A 6,291-nucleotide genomic window follows, 5' to 3' on the forward strand; every position below is an offset into this window, starting at 1 on the left:
GAACCCTCCTTCCCCAAAGTGATCTGCTCTGATCTACCCACGGAAGTGAACGGCCAAGCACAGACCCTGATCTCCTACGGCCCATGCTCTGGCTGAAGGTCAGGGTTGGGAGCCTGGTAGGGTACCAGGTAACCTCCCACAGCCAAAGCAGGAGCTCCTCACCTGTCGGGCTGTCTCTGGGCTGCAGTACCTGCCTACAGCACACAGTGCTAATGTAAGCCCTTCACACATACAAAAACTAACCACTGCTCATCAGGCTGCTGCTCTGCGGCTGCCAGCTGAGTGCCACTGAACCAGAAATGACATCTCTCAGTGGGGTCACAACAGAAACCTTATGAAATTTCCTTGGGTTTGTTTTATTTACCTTCTAACAAATCTCTTCACGGCCTTTGCTGATCCCCACTTCATTGCTGATCTGATTGCCTCAGTTACAAGCAATTTTGTATGTAACTATACTGTATTTTATTTTATTTAATATGAGTGTGATTCTGTGACAGCAGAGACCAGGAGCTGAGCTGTGCCTTGGCTGCGGAAGGGAGGGCAGGAGCAAGCAGGGCAAGTGATGGTGCTGAGTGCTGCAGAAGTGCACAGGTCACACCGTGATGGGTTTATCTCCTGCAGACAAACAGCATCAACAGTGCTGAACCAAACCACGCAAACACCCCCAGAGCACAAGAAATGAGGTCTGTGGCCCGTCCCACTCCCTGGGCCATGCCAGGGAAAATCAGCACCCTGTGAAGGGGTTGCAGGACCCACGGGAGCATCCAACTCCCCTGAGGAGCAGCACCCACCACTCCCTGCGTGGAGAAGGCACCTGGTTGGAACAGCATCTCTCCTAATTCACTGCTCTGCCCCCGGGCACAGATTGCAGGGGAGAAAAAACCCAGGCAATTAACCAGATTCATGCACATCTCAACCAGGAGCTGCAAAGTGATTTATAATGAAAGGCACAGGAACTGTCTCTTGGCACATCCACTGGAAAACATCCGAGTGGAGAACTAAACACACCAACACCAGCCTCTGCGCTGTCTGTTCAGCTACAGTCAAACTCAACATCGGAGACACGCGCTGCAGGCATTTACTCCCCTGAAGAGTGTCTGTGCTCAGGACACACACAGGAGGCACTGCCAATGGAAGCACAGGAATACGGGACGAGCTGCCCCTCCCTGTGTGCAGCGCAGAAACGTCCAAACCACCTCCAGCTCCCCCCTCTGAAAAGCTGAGAATCTCAAACAAGGAGCCCAGCAGCACTCAGCACAAGAGGGAAGGGGACAAGGCCTTCTCCCCGGACAGCTGCTGCTGGAAATGTCTGATGATGTTTGTGCTTCAGGTCAGTTAGACTTCCTGGAAAAACGCAGGGTTTAGTCCATTCCTGAGGCCCTGGTGCCCTCCTCCCTCCCTCCAGAGCAGACATGACCCTGGCTGGCACACAGGAGATCAAGCAATTATTTATACACTAATGGTCAATTTTGTCTTTCTAGACAGGTTTTCAACCCGAAGATTCCTCACTGACTCTTGCCATCACAGCAGAACATCATGCTGCCAGGGAAGTTCCTCCATGCCTGCAGAAGCTGCAAAAGTGGATTCAATGCACTTCTTTCTCCTTCCCTAAAGAAGTGACCTGGGCCAAGAGCTAGACCACCAGCTGGGCTAAAAGTCTATTCCTAGTAGTTCTTTTAGGAACTATGGCAACACCAAACCGAGCCATGGCAGAAGGGAACAGCATGGCTGAACGTACACAACGCTCCCCTTGCCCTTCGGGACACTCCTGCGAGGGAGAGCAACCCGTGGGCTCTCACTCCTGCTCACAGGGTAAGACCTGATGTGAACTAAGCCCATAAATGCAGACCAAAGTGTTTCCAGACTCTGATGCCTCCCTCACTGTGCTGAGTGCCAGAGTGGCAGCTCCTCCCCTCCTCTCCTTTGTGTTTTCACATCCCAACAATTCCCTCAGCCTCAAGGGCTGCACCAGCATCACTGACACTGCCCATACAGCAGCAGCACCCTGAGCCACTGATGCTGAAGTGATTTCTGTCCTGTTCTCCCACAAACCCCAAGAATTTGAACATTTTAGAGTCTCTGCAGGTTTCTGCTCTGAACTGAAGGGAACAGACCATCTCCAGCCAAACTAAGGTCTCCGCTTAAAACCACCAGAGCCATGGGATTCCTAGCAGGGGTTGCTGTGCTTCTTAGGAACAGTTCTAATGTACCATGCTATAGTCTCTTCTGGCTTTCTACAGTATTATTTCTTTGCAGAAATTGTTAAAACACCTCATTTAGAACAAGCACTGTGTGGCATTCTCAAATCCAATCAGTTCATGCTCACCATAATTAACTGCACATGCAATAAACACACTGACCTCTCCCCAGCTGGACCTAGAGGTTCCCAAAAAGTCCCTTCTCATGTTTTGAGCTCCAGACATCAGCTACACCAACAGTCCTGCTTTTCTCAAATGCCTCCATGCATCGCTCACCTGAGAATTTGGCCCAACATAAACATCTGCAGTAAATAATATTTCAAAACTATTCAGATGAGTACTTGAAAACAACAAGGCAGAAATACTGCAGAGGTATTTAAATAGTTCCTGCATTTTTACGTGTCATGATGTGGCACAGAATAAAAATCAAATTGCAGATGTGCAGTTGTGTTAGGGAATTTATTCCTGATGCAGCAGCAGCGATGGTTTTGCAGTCAAAACCTCGGACCATCACTGGCAGCTCCTGTTCCCTTAAACTAACAGGCATCAGAAACCAGATGAATCTGTGCCACAACTCAGGGGAAGGATGGGAAGGGGCGGGAAGGGATGAGAAAAGCAGTCCATGGCCGGCACAGTGCAGCAGGACCTTACAGCAGACCAAGCACTCAGACCACGCTGGGATCTCTGGACAGCAGAGTGGGACTGGGGAAGTAAGAAAAGGGTAATACTTTAATTTAAGGTAATAAGGTTCTGCTGCTCAGCAGCCAATTTAGCAGCACATTAACAGCAGCCTCAGTGAATTCTAATTACTGGTGTAGGTGGAAACACCCTCAGTGATTCCAGCTCCTAACCAGGGACACTGACCTTCTTCCCCAGGACATCAAGGCTGCTCACAATGATGAACAGGGGGAACCCTGTCCCCCCTCCCTGTGTCCAGCAAGGGGAATTCAGTGCCATTCCCTGATGTGGCTCTTCCCACCAGCTGGAGCATGTGGTCACACACTGGGCCGATTCCATGAACTAGGACGGAGATGGAGAACAGGAATGATGAGCAGCAGGATGAGATCACAGGCAATAATGACCTCCAAGATATCCAAATTAGCAGAATTTGATCTCACTGGAGCCCATCAAAGCTTCCACTTGACTGAAACTGGTTTCACAAAACTCCCCAACTAGTGTGCAGGGGTTGAGCTCAGCCCCACAGGCCACCTGTGATGGGAAGGTGGTCCCAGCCCGAGTGGTCCATGCTGGGAGCTGCTGGGCTCTGGCTGTATTCACATTCCTTTTTGCATCCTCATGACACATCAGCATTCCCTCCCCTCCTGTGTGACATGCATTTATGTAAAATGGAATGTCCTCCTATCCCCATTAAATAAAATATTAACAAGTCAAGTCATTAATGTCATTCTGCATAAAATACACTAAAACCCATTCCAGGGGAGTTCTTGTTAAACTGCTTCTTACTAACCACAAGTGACAGCACAGAACGAGAAGTATTTATAAGGCATACAAAGAAATTATGAGCTGAGATGGAAAATGAAACTCAGCTCTTTGCCTGATTCTGCAAGACAGTGCAGTGCTGCCAATTTACCTGGGAACACAAAGGCCCCAGGTGACAACATCCCTGTGTCCTGTACTGCAGAGCCTGCTGTGCTTTGTTTTGGCAAGTCAGAGTGCAGAGCTTGCAGGATTTGGCCCAGCCCCAGCACCAGGCAGAGCCCCTCACTAAGCACCTGCCCCTGTGGAGCTCACCTGCCCCAGGGAGGGAATGGGAGAGCTCGGCCATGGGGGACGCCAGATGTGAACTAAAACTGGTGGGATGTGACCTGATGGAGCAAACCTGCTGTTCCTCCTCCCCGTGCCTGGCACAGGCTGGGGAGGGCAGAGAGCTGCCAGGCAGAGCTATGCTGACACCTCCAACCCAGCCATGGCCACTCTGTGTTGCTGAACTGGCACAAGCTGTTGCGGCAGAGCCTGGAATTCAGGGCTTGGGACTCACCGGGTTTTGTCTTTCTGTGATCAATGCTAGGGTGCAGGGGCAGCCAGGGGAGGCAGCTCTGCAGCAAGAAAACCCCTAATTTCTTCCTCTTTCAGGGTATGTCCACATACTTCCCTGCCCAGTAGGAGCAGAGGGGATTCCAGACCAGCCCTGGGAGCAAATGGTCCTGGAGCAGCTCTGTGCCACAGCTGGAAAGCCACTCAGAGCTGCTCAGAGGGAGCTGGCAGGACCCTGCCCTCTGCTCAGCCAAGGCACAGGGGTATGTGCCCGTGTGCTCCCGTGTGCTGCAGCTTTAACTCAGCACAGACTGCAGAAACAGTGCTCAATTTTTGGTTTTTTTTTTTGCTCCTCTTTCTCATTTCTGAGAAGAAAATAAGACTTCAAAATTGCAGGATGAGCACTTGGTGAGGAGAATCAATGTTTTTGTTTCCTATAAATATCAGTTGTCCAAAAATAAATCTCTATTCTTATTTCTCCAAATACACATTCATATTTATCAATAAATATTTTATTACAGCCATTATCAAAACATCAAAGGCTGCTGAAATGTTGTACTTCAACTGACACTGCTTGTTCCAAGCTCACACAATGCATCAAATGTTCGTCTCCCACACTAGTCAAAATAGAATTAATATTTAAGCTGTGATGGGAGAAGCCACTAGGGATGCAGGGGAAGGCGACGACTTTGTGTTCCAAGGAAAACCAAGGCAGCAAAGGCAGAGCAGAGCAGGGAGTGCATGGGCCCACAGTCCCCACTGTGGCCACATCCTGCCAACTCTGACCCACTGGACACGATGGTGAGACAAGGTGACAGCCTGGGATGGGCCACCACCAGGTATCTCTGAACTGCCACTGTTACCTGCCAAGGTGAGGCTGTTTGCTCGGGCAGAGACAGATCTCGTTCTGTGCTGGTCACTGCAGAGATCTGCCTTCGACACCTGTAAAGATCTGCTCTAGGCTCTCAACTAAGCACATCCTGGATGGACACAAACGGACAGATGCACATGGCCTAGTTAAGAAAAACTGTGAGAAAGAAGATTTCCTAGCTGAGCAGGCTCCGGGACAGCCTCCTTGGCTCCTCAGGCCTGGCTGCACACCTGGCTGGCACTGGGGAACACTGAGGACCCCAGACTGCAGCCCCCAAAACAGCACCCTGATGTGTCCAACCAAAGGACACAGCTCTGTTGTCCCCCTCCTGCCACCCACAGACACTGCTGGGACCACACTGGATCCACCTGCAAACTCCAACCATGCACAGCACCATCGTAAAGGTAAAAACCAAGGCAGGCTGATGAGGCTGTGAACGCCTCCAATTTCAACTCTCCCAGGCACAAGCCAAATGAATAAAACACTTCACAATTGATTTATTTACAGTTAATGACATCCTCAGCCACCCTTGAGCTTGGCACAGTTCAAAGTACTGAGCACTTCCATGTTACTGTCCCAGGTTTTATTCCCTGCGTATTTCCAGCAGCGGGCAGTGACTCAGCCACATGAATCATTGATGGCACCGTGAGTCACACTAGGTAGCACAGGAGGATCTGGATAACCATTACAAGGTTTATGGGAGATCAAGAAATGCACAATACACTGTATAGTCATTAGTATTTAAAGGAAAATTATTTCATTTAGCAAGGAAAAAAAACCAGGTATTTTAGAACGCTATTGCAGAGCCTCACTGGCAAACCAGACCTCTGAATCAAACCTGCCCTTCCTCCTCGGCCGCCTCAGCCAGGTCCCTGTGTGCGCACAGGATCATAACCCAGACCTTGCAGACAAGAGGCTCGTGCCTCTCCTCTACCTACACCCCCGGGGAAACAGGTGCTTTGTCAGGACTCAGTCGTGGATGCATCCTCAGCCAGTACAAATCGCACATCTCCACCACAGGCTCGGGGGAACTGGGGGATGCCAGGGGGCTCCGGCCACTGAGGCTACTGGCCTGGCTTGTGGCTGTGCCTCCCAGAGGAGTGCAAGTCCCAAATCTGTGTGACCCCAGGGCACAGCCCCCACAGGGACCCTACAGGTGCCAGAGCCCCTCCCCATGGAGACAGGATAGACGGACAGACAGACAGACGAAGGAAGGCTGTTCTCCCT

The 6,291-nt window shown here is 50.6% G+C and overlaps 1 protein-coding gene across 1 annotated transcript in view; it reads right to left on the reverse strand.

Annotated features, from left to right (window-relative positions):
• ZMAT4 (zinc finger, matrin-type 4) overlaps nucleotides 1-6,291 on the reverse strand; it is a 36,716-nt gene that overhangs the window by 7,436 nt on the left and 22,989 nt on the right. The window lies entirely within an intron of this gene.

The sequence above is a fragment of the Acanthisitta chloris genome, unplaced genomic scaffold, assembly GCF_000695815.1.
Source record: "Acanthisitta chloris isolate BGI_N310 unplaced genomic scaffold, ASM69581v1 scaffold32354, whole genome shotgun sequence".
Taxonomy (NCBI): domain Eukaryota; kingdom Metazoa; phylum Chordata; class Aves; order Passeriformes; family Acanthisittidae; genus Acanthisitta; species Acanthisitta chloris.